This window comes from Hemicordylus capensis, chromosome 1 (assembly GCF_027244095.1).
Source record: "Hemicordylus capensis ecotype Gifberg chromosome 1, rHemCap1.1.pri, whole genome shotgun sequence".
Taxonomy (NCBI): domain Eukaryota; kingdom Metazoa; phylum Chordata; class Lepidosauria; order Squamata; family Cordylidae; genus Hemicordylus; species Hemicordylus capensis.
The window spans coordinates 23,828,527-23,842,873 of record NC_069657.1 but is presented as its reverse complement, the minus strand read 5'-3'; the positions used below and the strand labels follow the sequence as shown (position 1 = coordinate 23,842,873).

The 14,347-nt window shown below is 44.1% G+C and overlaps 1 long non-coding RNA gene across 1 annotated transcript; it reads left to right on the top strand.

Moving 5' to 3' along the window:
• The first annotated feature begins 5,909 nt into the window (after window positions 1–5,909).
• On the top strand, window positions 5,910–7,707 carry LOC128340495 (uncharacterized). Its single transcript, XR_008313755.1, has 2 exons — window positions 5,910–6,048; window positions 7,434–7,707. It is a non-coding gene; the product is annotated as an uncharacterized LOC128340495 (long non-coding RNA).
• The last annotated feature ends 6,640 nt before the right edge of the window (window positions 7,708–14,347 follow it).

Genomic DNA, 14,347 nt, shown 5'->3' with positions numbered 1-14,347 from the left:
TATAGTGCAGCAACAATAACAACACAAGAGCTCGGATATAAGATCAGTGGACCTGTAAAAAAAGAAAGTAGTACATCACCTAAATGGAAGATTCGATTAGAAAATAAAATCTCCAGGCTTAGATCAGATGCTAGTAAATTGAAAGATATGAAAGACAAGAAGCTGAAGAATGAAACACCAAACAGTATCTGATCCAAAAATACCACCTAGATTCAAGGAAAATTAGAGAAGTCCTGGAAATAATAAAGCAGCAAATAACAGCAGTGTCAAAGAAGATTAGCAGGTATGAAGCCAGAATCACACAACACAGGCAGAATATCCAATTCCAGTCGAATTAGAGGCGTTTCTACCAAAGCATAGAAGGAGAAACTGCAAGAAACAAAGAAACACCAAATAAAGAAGAAACAGTGCAATTCTGGGGGAAATTATGGGACAATCCAATAGATTATAATAAAAAAGCTGGCTGGGTAAAAGAGGTCGAAAGCCGAGAAGAAGAAAAAACAAATTAAAATAATGGACATAGCAATACCAGGGGATAGCAGAATAGAAGAAAAAGAAATAGAAAAAATCACCAAATACAAAGATCTACAAATTGAAATTGAAAGGCTGTGGCAGAAAAAGACCCAAATAATCCCAGTGGTAATTGGCACTCTGGGTGCAATTCCAAAACAACTTGAAGAGCACCTCAGCACCATAGGGGACATAGAAATAACCATCAGCCAATTACAAAAAGCAACTTTACTGGGAACAGCCTATATTTTGCGACGATATCTAAAATAACCAACAGTATTGATGATAATATTCAGCCATCCCAGGTCCTTGGGAAAGACTTGATGTCTGGATAAAACTAACCAGTCAATAACACCTGTCTGACTGTGTAAACAAGAAATAATAATAAAGGACTTTATGTTAGCCACCCCATAACAAATTTTTCTCTAGGCAGCTCACAACAGAGGATTAAAACATACAATAAAAACACATCGCACATTAAATCATAAATGACCAAAAAAAGCCAACTCGTAACAATGGATTACTGTGCAGGGGCGGCCCTTTCACAAGGCAAGGTGAGGCAGTCACCACAGGTGGCAGATTATGGGGGCACCAGCACGGTGGCAATGTGCCCCCTGCCATTGCTATCAGAGTAGTTCTTTGGTACTGACCTGATTCTTACAAACTTTACAAGGAGCACCTCTCCTCACACACTTTGCAAAAGTTGCAAAAAGCATAAGGAGAGACAAGGAGGGTGCTAGCAACCTCACCTGCTCCTCGTGTACTTTTAAAGCTTGCAAGGGGCCTGGCCTCCCCCAGGGGCATAGGGTAAGGCAGCCTTGTGCAGCTCACCTCAGGCACTACAATAGCTAGGGCCACCTCTGATTCCAAGTCAGTAATACCGTCCAGAGCCTTTGGATGGGGCAGTTTATAAATGAAATGAATGAATGAATGTCCTACCCGCTATTGTACATTGGAGAAGACTGGATTCCATCAGCTATATCCTGTGCAGTGCATATAGTGCCTTCACATTATATACTTACCTATTTACATGCAGGTACACCCACTTGGAGATTTAATGTCTAGAGACTCTGGGGAGGGAGCTGAATCCTGGGCAGCCCTAGCAACTTACATGAACTAAAATTGAACAAGGCACCCTCAAGAGGAAAAGTTAGAGACTGAATAGAAACTGATTTAACCAGAGACAGACTCCAGAAAATTGGGCTGCCCCGGTACAGAATATAGTGGCTGCCCCTGGAATAGTTAGAGCCTATCATAAATAATAGTAAACATTGGCTGCATTGATGCAGGTATAAACAGTTGATCATGTATCAGAGCAGCCCACAGAGGGTTAATAAAGAAAACATTTTTTAAAAAATTCCCAAAGGTTTTGTGGTGCCTGTTTTTTCTGAAAATGTATCAGCGGCTGATGAGAAAAGGATAGGCCCCAGTGCAAATGTTTTTCATGAAAGATTGATGTCTCAGACATATTTTTGCAAGCTCCTTTCCTAAACCACTGAGAACAGGCTCCGCTTCTCTAAAATGCTACTAGCCACAAGAGTGAAAATGTAATTGGCCAAGGCTACCCACAACACTTTAGAGCAGGCTTATCTAATGTTCTGCTGTTTGCAGAAGAACCCATGTTGACAATGTTTCTGGAATCTTGAAATGGAATGTTAAAAAGCTGGCTCTAGCCTCCCCCTTTCATTTTTTTCCCCTTTCATGCGCACCAGTTTTATTATAGGATTAGCTTGTCTCTCCCTGGGAAAGGAAAAAAGGACCACGATCTCCTCCAAAGTTATTCTAAGCAAAACTCAATGAAAGGCATACGATTGTAAACCACCCTGAGATTTCATATAGGTGTGCACATAGCACAGTGGGGTTCAGCTTCCATTCTGTTCAGTGGGGGTTGTTCAAGCCAACTTCCTAGTCCATTTCTCAAACTTGATACCACAGATGTTGTTGGACTACAACTCTGATTACCCCCAACCACAATGGCCTTTGTGGTATCCTCCTTCTGTTGCATCCTAGTGTAGCCCCCTGCAATAGGGTGTAGTACTTGGTTCAGGCTGCTGGGTGTGGTCAAGTAACTTCTCTGCTGTGAGTAGACCCAGAGGGAGATGATGGATGGATGGATGTCTGACGCATGAGTTGAACCAGCCCTAACCCTTTGCTTGGGTGAGCAGATGTGTATTTAATTATAAGGAGGGGGTTTATTTTGTTTGGCTGTTATTATCAACAGCTTGGGTCCAGGGTGCTTAAGAGAGCACCTTCTTTGTCATGAACCCTGTCACCTATTAAGATCATCTGGAGAGTTCCAGTCATGGTTGCTGCCAGCTCGTTTGGTGGCGACTCGAGACGGGGCCTTCTCTGTGGCTGCCCCAGGGCTTTGGAATATGCTCCGTGTTGAAGTAAGAGCATTTCCTTCTCTGTTTGCTTTTAGGAATACCCTCAAGACTCACCTTTTTCCTCAGGCTCCTAACTGAAATTAATATTAAACTATTTAATTTGTTTTTATCTCATGGGATTGTTTTTATCTAGCTTGTGAAATTGCAACTGTTTTAACCCTGTTTTACATTTGTGGTGTTTTAACCCTGTACCAGTGGCCTCCCCCCAATCCCGGCCACGAGGCCTCCCCTGTAGCGGCGGCAGCAGGTGCAGCAGCTGGTGGGCCTGTCCGTCCGTGCGTGCCTTCCTATTTATCTGGGGCACCAGACAGCCAGAGACAGGTTTCTGTTTCATGTTCCCCTTTAATTAAGGAGGAATGGGTTAAACAAGAGTTCAGAGTATAGATTGTTCTCCTGAGAGAATTCAGAGTTCTCTTTGCTCCTGGCATGGGGCAAAGAAGTACTACACCGTCTATAGATGCGCATATCAAGCGATATAAAACTATGATGGATGGATGAATGGTATGTATTATTTAATTACATGGCTGTAATTCTTGATTTTGTGTTGCGGGCCTTCATGGAAAGCTGCAAGTAAAAAACAGAAGAGCTGAATCAAGCCAGGAGTTCAAGTTGGACAACTGTTTTACTTTCCTTCTTCTCAAAGTGGATTGGATCAGTTGAACACTAGATTTTCTAATGACAAAAGTGAGAGACCACGGTTGGGAAAGACATGTGTGAGAAGTATTAAGTTAAATGTTTCTGTTAATGCATATTTGCAGAAATATACTTCTCACTTGTTTTACCCTTAATGCTCTCTGGCAAATTCCATTGCTGTTTGGGCCCTTCAGAACCCACATGCGACACGAGCAACTGCTACACAAAGTCATACTACCTCTGAACATGGAGGTTCCATCTAATCATTGTGGCTTCTCTACTGCACCTCAGGGCAGGACTGGAACCAATGGGCTAACATTACAAGGAAGCAGATTTTGGCTAGACATTAGGAGGACTGGCAAGAATGAGTCTTGTGGTAGCAAGAATGAATTGTCCTCTTTGCTAAGCAGGAGTCAATTGGGTTTGCAGTTGGATTGGTGACTACAAGTGAGCACTGTCTGCTATAAGAGATTCACTTTAGGAGATGGGGCCGTAGCTCAGTGGTAGAGCATTGCTCTGCATGCAGAAGATCCCAAGTTCAATCCCTGGTGTCTCCAGGTAGCAGGGTGGATAAAAATCAATGACTTTTTTAAAAAAAAAATCACTTTTTTAAACATTTAAATCAGGGGTTTTTAAATTTAAATTGGATTTTGTATTTAAATTGGATTTTTTAAATTTAAATTGGATTTTTAAAATTTAAATCAGATTTTTTAAATAAAATCCTTTTTGAGGGAAAAATCTATCTAAAGATAGTTTTCCATTTAAGATACATTATAGTCCAAAGGTTATTCATCGTGAAATAAGGATTAGTTTTTAATTATGTAGCATGAGGCTATATGTATGCAATGTTTAATTTTTTGGTAAATGAATTCCATTAATCCATTCACAATGTCATGCTCTTCCAGAGGCTATTCTGTAAGATTGTTTTGGGCAATTTTTCTATCTAGAAGAGGACTGAAAATGAAACCTGGTTGTAAATATTAAGATTATACCAGCAAGAAGGAGTCGATTATGTAAAGAACCATGATTTAAATCCAGTCTTACTGACTAGTGATTTAAAACATGATTTAAATCAATTTGATTTAAATCAAATCCACCCTGCCAGGTAGAGCTGGAAAGTCTCCTGCCTGACTGAATACAACAAATATTTATATACCACTTTGCAACAAAAGTCCCCAAAGTGGTTTACATAGATATAAATAAAATGGCTCCCTGTCCCCCAAAGGGTTCACAATCTAAAATGAAGCATAAGATAGGCACCAGCAACAGCCACTAGGGGGATGCTGTGCTGGGGATGGATAGGGCCAGGTGCTCTCCCCCTGCTAAATAAAGAATGTCACCACTTTTTAAAAGTGCCTCTTTGCTCAGTTAGCAGAAAAACAAAACATTTTTGGCATGCCCTTTCTCTCACTCCTATGCAAATAATATCACATGCTCTCCATGCAGCAGGCACCCACTCTTTTAGGGCCCAGTGATATTTGACCCATCCAGTTATAGCTACACCCCTGGCTATTTCTACTTATAGAGTTGTTATTACTTATAACTAGCAAGTATAACGTCCTCTTCTGGCATAACATTGTTCCAATAAGCTATAAATAGACTCCATCTCTCCAGGAATCTGGAGAAGAATCCGGACCAAGCCCTTCTAATGCTTTCTTGTAATGTGTCAATTTTGTCAATAAGGCTGCATTCCAGATTTCTTCTGTAAGAACATTCTGCCTCGTACAGAGCTGGATGCTCCTTCACCAGAGGTTTTCAAAAGGAGGCTGGCCATGCATGCAGAAGACCCCAGGTTCACTCCCTGGCATCTCCAGATAGCGGTGGGAAACACCTGAAACCTTGGAGAACCACTCCCACTCTGTGTGGATATACAGAACTAGAAGGGCCAACGGACTGACTCGGTATAAGGCAGCTTCTTATCTGTCAGGGGTGCTGCAGCATTTTCCTGCTCTGAGCAATGGGTAGGATTAGATCTTGGAGGACTCTTCCAACTAGGGGTGTGCACAAAACCTGTTTGCCCAAACTGGACTCGAACCAAACTGTTTGCCCAGACTGGACTCGGACTGAACTGGGCATTTCAGTTTGGCCCACCAAACAGACCTCCCAGCTTGGCTCAAATTTGAGCCAGTTCAGGGGTTCTACAGTTTAAAAAAAATTAAATAACTCACCACCTCTGGGGGGTGCTGCCACAGCTGTAGGGGCTTCCCCCTCCTCCCCCTGCCAGCCTCCCCCCCCCCAGTCTCAAATGGGCCGTTTTGGGCCTGTTCCAGGCCTCTTTGTGCTGGCAGCAGCTATTTTGGAGGCCACCGCACATGCGTACCTGGTCACATCTGGGTGACCAGGTCGCAGCCCAGCCACGCAAATGGCCAGTGAGCATGTGCGGCAGCCTTCAAAATGGCCACCACCAGTGCAGAGAGCCCTGGAACAGGCCGGAAATGGCCCAGAGACCAGAGGGAGGCTGGCGGGGGGAGAGGGAACAACCAGAGATCCACAGCCACAGCAGCACCCTTTGGAGGTGGTGAGTTGTTAAAAAAATATTTTACTGTAGAGCCCCCAAATCGGCCCTGAGGTGGCCCAGGTTGGGGGGTCTGGCTCAGCCTCAAGCTGGACCAGTTCAATGGCAAACCAGCTCATGGTCAAGCTGGTTCACACATCCCTGCTTTCGACTCTCACATTCTATGATTCTATGCTCAGGTTCAGGTGACTGTCTGAAAGTAAGTACAGAGGCAACCGGAGGTTCCTGGACAGCACACACTTCTCAGTGCAAAGTGAAATTGCACACACTTTGCATCATATGAAGCTGCTTTTGTTTGGGGGAGACTCTCAAGTCCTCTCAGCCTCCTGATGTTCTCAAGCCAACTTCAAATGTTGGTAAAGAATATAGGGTTGATGCAAAGGTAAAGGTAGTGTGCTGTCAAGTTGATTTCGACTCTTGGTGCCCACAGAGCCATGGTTTTCTTTGGTAGAATACAGGAGGGGTTTACCATTGCCTCCTCCCACGCAGTATGAGATGATGCCTTTCAGCATCTTCCTATATCACTGCTGCCCAATATAGTACCAGCGGGGATTTGAACCGGCAGCCTTCTGCTTGTTAGTCAAGCATTTCCCTGCTGCGCCACTTAAGGTGATTGGTAGGGGACCCAAAATTCTCCACCCGACATTGGTGGTTTCACATAACATTAAATGTGCTCTGCTTCCAGCTCACACTGGGAGTGGATGCTTGGTAGGAACAACTAGTTCCCACTGTACCTGCTTTCAGGTGATTGTCTGAACCCATGCAAGCCTTCTCCTCCATGAATCTGTCCAATCACCTTTCAGGATCATCTAAGCAATTAAGCATCACCACGTGTCAGGGAATACATTCTATACATTAATCATGCACTGAGTAAAGAAATGCCTTCCTTTGTCCATTGGGAAGTCATTGCCACCCATTGGATGACCTCAACGTTCTAGTTTTATGAGAGGAGGAGAAAATGTTGCAGAATGGGAGCTGTCCGCATGGTTTTCAGAACAAACACCAGTGCAAGGTCTAAGACAACTATAATTGTGAGACAAACAAAACAGGCACTTAGAGATCAGTACAGAACTTGCTGACTCACACACAGGAACAGGAAGAAGAATAGAAACTCCTAGCTAGCCCAACCAGTCCTGAGAAAGCTACAGTGCCCCCTCTGGCGTCATAGCAGATTACATGCAAACTGTACACAGTAAGTTAGGCTGTAGCTGTTGGATATCCCAACATCATATCCCAACAGAAAATCTTATTTCCATCCACTTTCTGCACACCACGATGCATAACTTCATAAATCCCCATCATGCCCCACTCTGTGTTGTCTCCTCTCCAAGCAAAAAACAAAAAACCCTCCAGTTCTCTCCCACAAAAAACATATTCTCTCCTTACAGCTCCTTAAAGGGAAGCCAGTTGAGAGTGGCATGGACCTGGAGGGAAGAAAAGCATGATGAGAGAGAAAAAGAGGACGCAAATGCTATTAATCTGACTACAATCAATAAAGTAATTTAAAGGCCATTTCAGACTTTTTAATTAGAAGTATGTGAAACAGGAAATCATGGCCATTGCTCTTTAATTTTTTTTTAAATTGGTATTGTTGTCCACCACCTAGAGTCTTTGGAGGAGGCAGTATATAAGAAAATTTAAATAAATAAATAAATTTCACTAGCAGCTGATTGGCTTCGACTGATTGGTATCCATATGCAAAGAAAGTGAAAAAATCTGAGTGTATGAAGCTGCCTCCTACCAAGTCAGACCACTGGTTGTTCTAGCTCAGTATTGTCTATACCGACCAGCAGCAGCTTCTCCAGGTTTTCAGACCAGAGTCACACCCAGATGTCAGGGATTGAACCTGGGATCTTCTGCATGCAAAGCAGATGCTCTACCACTGAGCTTTGGCCTGTCCCTCTTAAGAGATGGAGTACAATTAAAACATACGGAAACGCATAAAATCTTCCATTCAAAAGATGAATAAAAAATCCCATGCCCTGGGCATGATCCTTTGTTCACATAAAAGGGGGTTCTCTGCATTGTAGTCCACATGGATCCCTCCTCCTTTTATGTCCTGCATTTGAAACTCATGTTGCCAGTCTCAAGTTATCATCTGCTGACCTGCCTCTTTCTTCCTATGTTTTCTTCCAAACCAGAAGGAGCTCTTCGGCTCACTGAATCTAACAAATGCCAAGCAAAATGGTCCAATTATTTCTGCCTCAACTCTCAGAAGCTCTTCTCACAATCAGTGAGAAGAGCTTCCTCGAGGTCTGCAGGGAGAGCAGGTTTGCCCAACCCTCCCTGCAGACGATCCCTTACCCTGCACTAGGCAGGCAGATCGCCCGCTCAGATGATCGGCAGCTCTCCTGCGGGCCACCCACGGCTTGCCTCGCCCGGCAGCTCCAGGGGTCGGGCACAGGGAAGCGCTGCCACATGGCATCTCACCTCCCAGACCCCCAGTAGTGCACTGTGCAAGCACACGGTGCATTTTTGGGATCCCCCCCTCCCTGGGTGTGTCCGCCCGCCATGGCTGACACACGATCCAGCAAATGGGATTAACGGTGCGCTCACTCCATTAACCTCATTTAAGGGGTGGCTATTTAGGCAGGGTTGCTACTTTGGAGCCACTGCACTTGCACTCAAACCCAGTGGATCTCAAAAGCGAGCAAAACCGGGCTGAGCTCCCTTCGCCCAGCTTTGCTTGCTCATGAGAACAGCTTCTCAGAATTTCTCATGAGTACACCCCCGGCCGGGAGGCGAAAAGCCGCTTCCCGGCTCGGGGGTCTCCCCAGTATGCTCTGCGCACTTGCGCAGGACATAGTGGGGCTTGCGGGGGCCGCATGGCCCCCGCTCCCTCACCCCCAGCCATTTTCCCTGCGAAATCGCTCCCCTCCTCCAGGAGCAGCTATTTAACTCTGAAAATGTCAAAGTGCTGCAAAGGCACTTTGGGGGTTAAATAACAAACTGCCACTGCAGAATAATGGATTTCAACAGGGAAATAGTGCAAAGGTAAAGGGTTAAATACCCCTACCTCTGACCCAGTGCTGCTGTTTCTTACAGATAAATGTAAGCCTGTATGTACATACTGATGCACTTAACGTCATATGTAGTTTAGATCTAATGCAACCCTAATTGGAACATATAATATTTTAGCAATCACAGACAAGTTAACAGCATTTGCTTTTTTGCTGTTGTTATTGAGGGCGTTCCAAAAACAATTAATTACAGAAGAAGAAGAAACATTTTCAAAATAAACTTGTGGACAAAGTCTGTCTGTACCAACAGCTACTTTCAAAATAAAATAAATATGGAATTGGTTTTGAGCTGGTTCTGGTGTTGATCACATAAAGCATTGCATCATTATTATTTAACAAATGCATAAATAGACACAATTGAGCAATTTGTAATGCTTTTGCCTCAAATGCACCGAGTAATGAAAGGGGAGAAAAGAGATTTCCAAGCCCTCGTGAGGTTATGGGAGGTAAAACCTAGCAGTGTGGAACAAAGGATTCTATGGACATTCACACATGATGCAGAAACGGGATATATTTCATTCAGCCTTAGTTTGTTTACTCATCTGAATGCACACCAGCAACCAGCCAAGGTTTATTTCAGACCATCAAGCCACATTCAGAACCTTTGCACTGAGGTAAGTTTGTGAACCTTGGTTTATACTTACTAGGGCTACACATTTGTGTTGGTCCGACAGATATGTTGGAGTTGATACATGATCTCTGTCAGAGGTTGCTGGAGAGAGTTCTACAATGACAACTGGAGCCTCCAAAAGCTGGAACTCTGACCAAGATCCCTGCTGTCATTGCAGAAGTCACAGATATTCTAACACGGCTCTCAGGCCTCCTGCCCTGCCCTGCCCTCCTCTTTTTCCTTACCTGTAACAGGTGGCAGCATGCAATCAGAGGCTTGTTTTTTAAAATGTTGTTCTTTTTTAGGTATCCATCTAGTGCCTAAGTGGGCATAGCTAGAGGATAGAGCCATAGCTTAGTGGTAGAACACAGTGGAGCAGCAAGGACGCCGGCAGCCGCGTCCAAGCCTGCTGCCGCCGGCCGCCACCGCCACCCCAGCCACACAGCCTGAATCTGATACCAGACACGCCTGTGTCAAAGATTCACGGCTACATTTTTTGAAAGTTTCAGCCAGCGTTGGCCTCCCAGCCTGGCTAGGAATACCTCTCCTTGCTTTTGGAAGCAGGAAGAAGCCATCCTGGCCAGGCTGAAAATGTGGTGGTGGCCGAATTTTATTTCCAAATGGGGTGCACGGCCCTGTTTGCTAATGTGGCCACACCCCCTGCGCCTGAGGTCAGATGCAGGAGTGTGGCTGGGGCACCAGGGGCAGACCCTGACACATAGCAGCCCAGGTTATTTGAACCTGTTCACACAACGGATGCTACGCCCCTGGTAGAGCATCTTCTTAGCATGCAGAAGGTCCTAGGTTCAATCTCTGGCATCTCCAGGCAGGGCTGAGGAAAAGTCCTACCTGAAGCTCTGGAGAGCCACTGCCAGTTAGAGCAGATAATACTGAGCTAGATGGACTAATGATCTGACTCCCTAGATGGCAGCTTCCTATGTTCCTGAGCCAGGTAATCCCAGAAGCAGCTGGACCATCCAGGTACTTAGTAGGAAAGTTTTCCTTCTAGGACACTGAGTGGTTCCGAACTGATGAAGAATCCTGTGGAACTCGAAAGCTTTCACCACCACCTTTTATGTTTTGTACCACTAATTTCAAGTAACTGACACCCCAGTCCACTGATTCCAAGTAATGCATTTAAGAATCATAATGCTGCATTCTGGAACCAGCAAGTTTAAAGTTGCCACCTCTCCTCTATTAGGGATGCCTGTGACTTTAACAGATGCATAGACAGAAAAGGAACAGGTGAAACCGTTTCCCAGTATAATTTGTCCAGATTTTTGAGAGAAATTTTTTGATGTGTATCTGAATCAACTACGGTTTCAAAACTAAGTGTCTGGGGTGGGGGGGGAACCTGGAAGATTTTCACACATGGCTCTATGCCTCGGTGTATCTCAAGAGCGAATCTTCTTTGCAGCAAATTTGAGGCATTTTAATTTGAGGGATTAGATGGACCATTCATATAGCCATCAGCACCTCCATCAACACCTTCGGAGAAAGCAGAAGCCTCAGAGTTTTTTTCAAAAGCTGCTGGAAATAGAGGATTTTTTTACCCCGGACATAACTTGGGCTAAGCCAGAATTTGCAGCCTCTATTCAGGGAGAATCAAAGCCCTGTCTGTCCTGATCCGCAGGGAGGTCGGGTTAAATCCAGTGAATATGTGGACTGGCACACTCCAATCAGAATTGGATTTGGGGGCAAAGCCCTGTCTGTAAAACCTTCAGGAGGCAACAAAGAGCAATAGCAAGAACACTTCCTTTAATGAATGAGACTCATATGTTAAGGGTAAATTGTTTTGTTGGAATATAGAGCAGTATAATTTTGTTAATCATGCTCACTCTGAAAATTGAATTGGCTGTAAAAGGGTACAAAACTACCATGTGGATGACCAATTTTCCAACTCCCCTTTTGTTAATGAAAATAATAAACTAATAGTTAAATGATTCAAACATGACTGTATATACATTTTCATTATTTAAACTGGGAAATTGCTCCTTTTAAAAAGGCTTTTTGTGTCCTACTTGTTTTGCCCTTTGGGGTAAGTCTAAAGTTACATGGCAATATGCACTTCAAAGCTTGAATATGTATCAGATACCTCCAGCATCCCCATTCAAAATCACCAAGTATAGAGTACCAAGTGCATAGTCCATAGCAATCACCGAGTGCATAGTCCAGTGTTTATTGGTCCGGTCCTGGTCCGGGGACCAGCGGTGGCCCCCATCAACCCTAAGTGTGGTGTGGGTTTTTTTAATTAATCCATTCCTTGTTCCAGGTCAGCTTTTGGATTTATTATTTTTATTTATTTATCATATTTTTATACCACCTGATATGTAAATCTCTAGGAGATGTACAGACGCCAACATTAAAATCACAGGTTAAAATACATAAAACACAACAAAAACACTATAAAACAAATTATTAAAAATTTTAATAATTTTGAATGAGGCTTTAGATACTTGTTTTCCAGTCCTGGAGTATTATTATTATTATTATTATTATTATTTTTACATTTATATCCCGCTCTTCCTCCAAGGAGCCCAGAGCGGTGTACTACATACTTGAGTTTCTCTTTCACAACAACCCTGTGAAGTAGGTTAGGCTGAGAGAGAAGTGACTGGCCCAGAGTCACCCAGCTAGTTTTATGGCTGAATGGAGATTTGAACTCAGTCTCCCCGGTCCTAGTCCAGCACTAACAAATAGCCCGCAGCAAGAGCACAAAAAAGAAGTTTGCACTTTCCTCTGTATACAATGAGGTCATAAGAACGTAAGAACAGCCCTGCTGGATCAGGCCCAAAGCCCATCTAATCCAGCATCCTGTTTCACACAGCAGCCCACCAGACCAACCAAAAATTGTGTCCTCTGAGTTTGGGAGCTGTGTGTGCTCCCAATTTTCAGTTCTGGGGAAGCAAGGTAGAAAGAAAAGCTACCCAGGTTTTCCCTCCTACCTTGTTTCCACACAACCAAAAACTGGGAGCACACACAGCTCCCAAACCCAGGTAGAACACAGTTTTTGACTGTGTGAATGACCTCATTATCTACTCCATTAAAGAATTAATATTGCTGATTCTACTCCACTGCCTTGTCCTTGCATGCCACAGCTCTTTCCTCTGGATTCTACATATAGCTCCCTTTACCATTTGTTTATGGGGCCTGGATGAAGCTTTGGCCAAAGCTGAATATTCTGCACAGTCCCATGGCCTGGCACCACATGGAGATGACCTTTCTTACCATGCAGTGCTGCAGTTTAATGGAAAGAGAGCCCTCGTGAGCCCCTGTACCATCTTGGAAGGCATATACCAAGTGCTGAGAAGTGTATCCCTTCCCAGTGCTTTCCTCCTAGAGCTCTTAAGAGAAGCATCCATCTCACTCAAAGGGCCCTCACAGCACTGAGAAAAGTGCTGTGCTGTGCAGAGGTCTGTGCAGTGGGAAATGGCTCTCGCACTGAAGGGTTTTTGCCCAGGTGGTGCTTGCTTGAAAAATAGTGAAGATCACTGGCATAGTCTATAGGAAGAAAATAGGTGCAGCTGGGGCTTTTCCAAATGCTGATTGAACACAGTTGTGCTACACTTAGCTGGGGGTCGGGGAGATTTCTTATGATAGAACAATTTACAGTGACATCAGGATGGCAACAGAAGGTGCTGTTCATACAGCCAATTGCACTATCCAGCGTTGTTTCCTGCGGTTCTCAGTTACTGTGCATTATATGCATCCTAAAATTGACGCTAAAACCCCTGCTAACTGAGCACAGAGGCACCTTTTAAAAGTGGTGATTCTCTTTATTTAGCAGGGGGAGAGCAACTGTCCCCATCCATCCCCAGCTCCAGTGGCTGTTGCTGGTGTCTACCTTAAATTTCTTTTTTAGATTATGAGCCCTTTGGGGACAGGGAGCCATTTTTTTATTCATGTATGTATGTATTTCTATGTACACCTCTTTGGAAACTTCTGTTGAAAGGCGGAATATAAATATCAATCGTATTTGTATTGGTAAAAAGGGAGCACTTTGGTGCAATGCTCAAAATGGCTTAACTGTAGGCACTGTCTGATGCAGTAAACTTGCCCGTCTGGGAAAGCTCCAGAAGAATGCGTTCACCACTCAGTACCACATTTTAACTACTAGTACAAACCTCACTGCCTTACACGACAGTGAAAAACAATGTTTAGCAGTTCAGGGATTCTTTTGAAAGAATATCTAAGAAAACAAGTCAAATTAAACAAATTAAGAATGATGAGGAAAGAGTTTGCTTTATGCTCTGAGCAGATTTGTTTTTGCAGACCGAAGCGGAGTCCTTGTGAAAGAGGTGCTTGGGAATGTGTCAGCATTCCGCCTCCCATCCTTATCTGTGCCCTCCCTGCTGTGGCACCCCAAAGGTTGCAAGCTTTGTTCTTTTTCTATTAGGATTCAGATGGGAGAGGACAATGAAGAAAAACTGGGAGCTGGGCCAAATTAAAAATTACAAATCCATAATGGTGATCTCAGCAGCCCATGTGCTCTCAGGAGGCAGAATTTCAGTCCTTACTTGGATTTGTTCATAAACAAGCTCCCAGGGGTTTTGGATGCCTCAAGATCTGCCCCCCACTGCCCGCGCCCCAGTTTTTCTAGCAGTTCTTCCAAAGGGAGTGAACTGATTCCTCAGAGTGATAGTGTTTTGTGTCTCCAGGGATTTGGTAAACA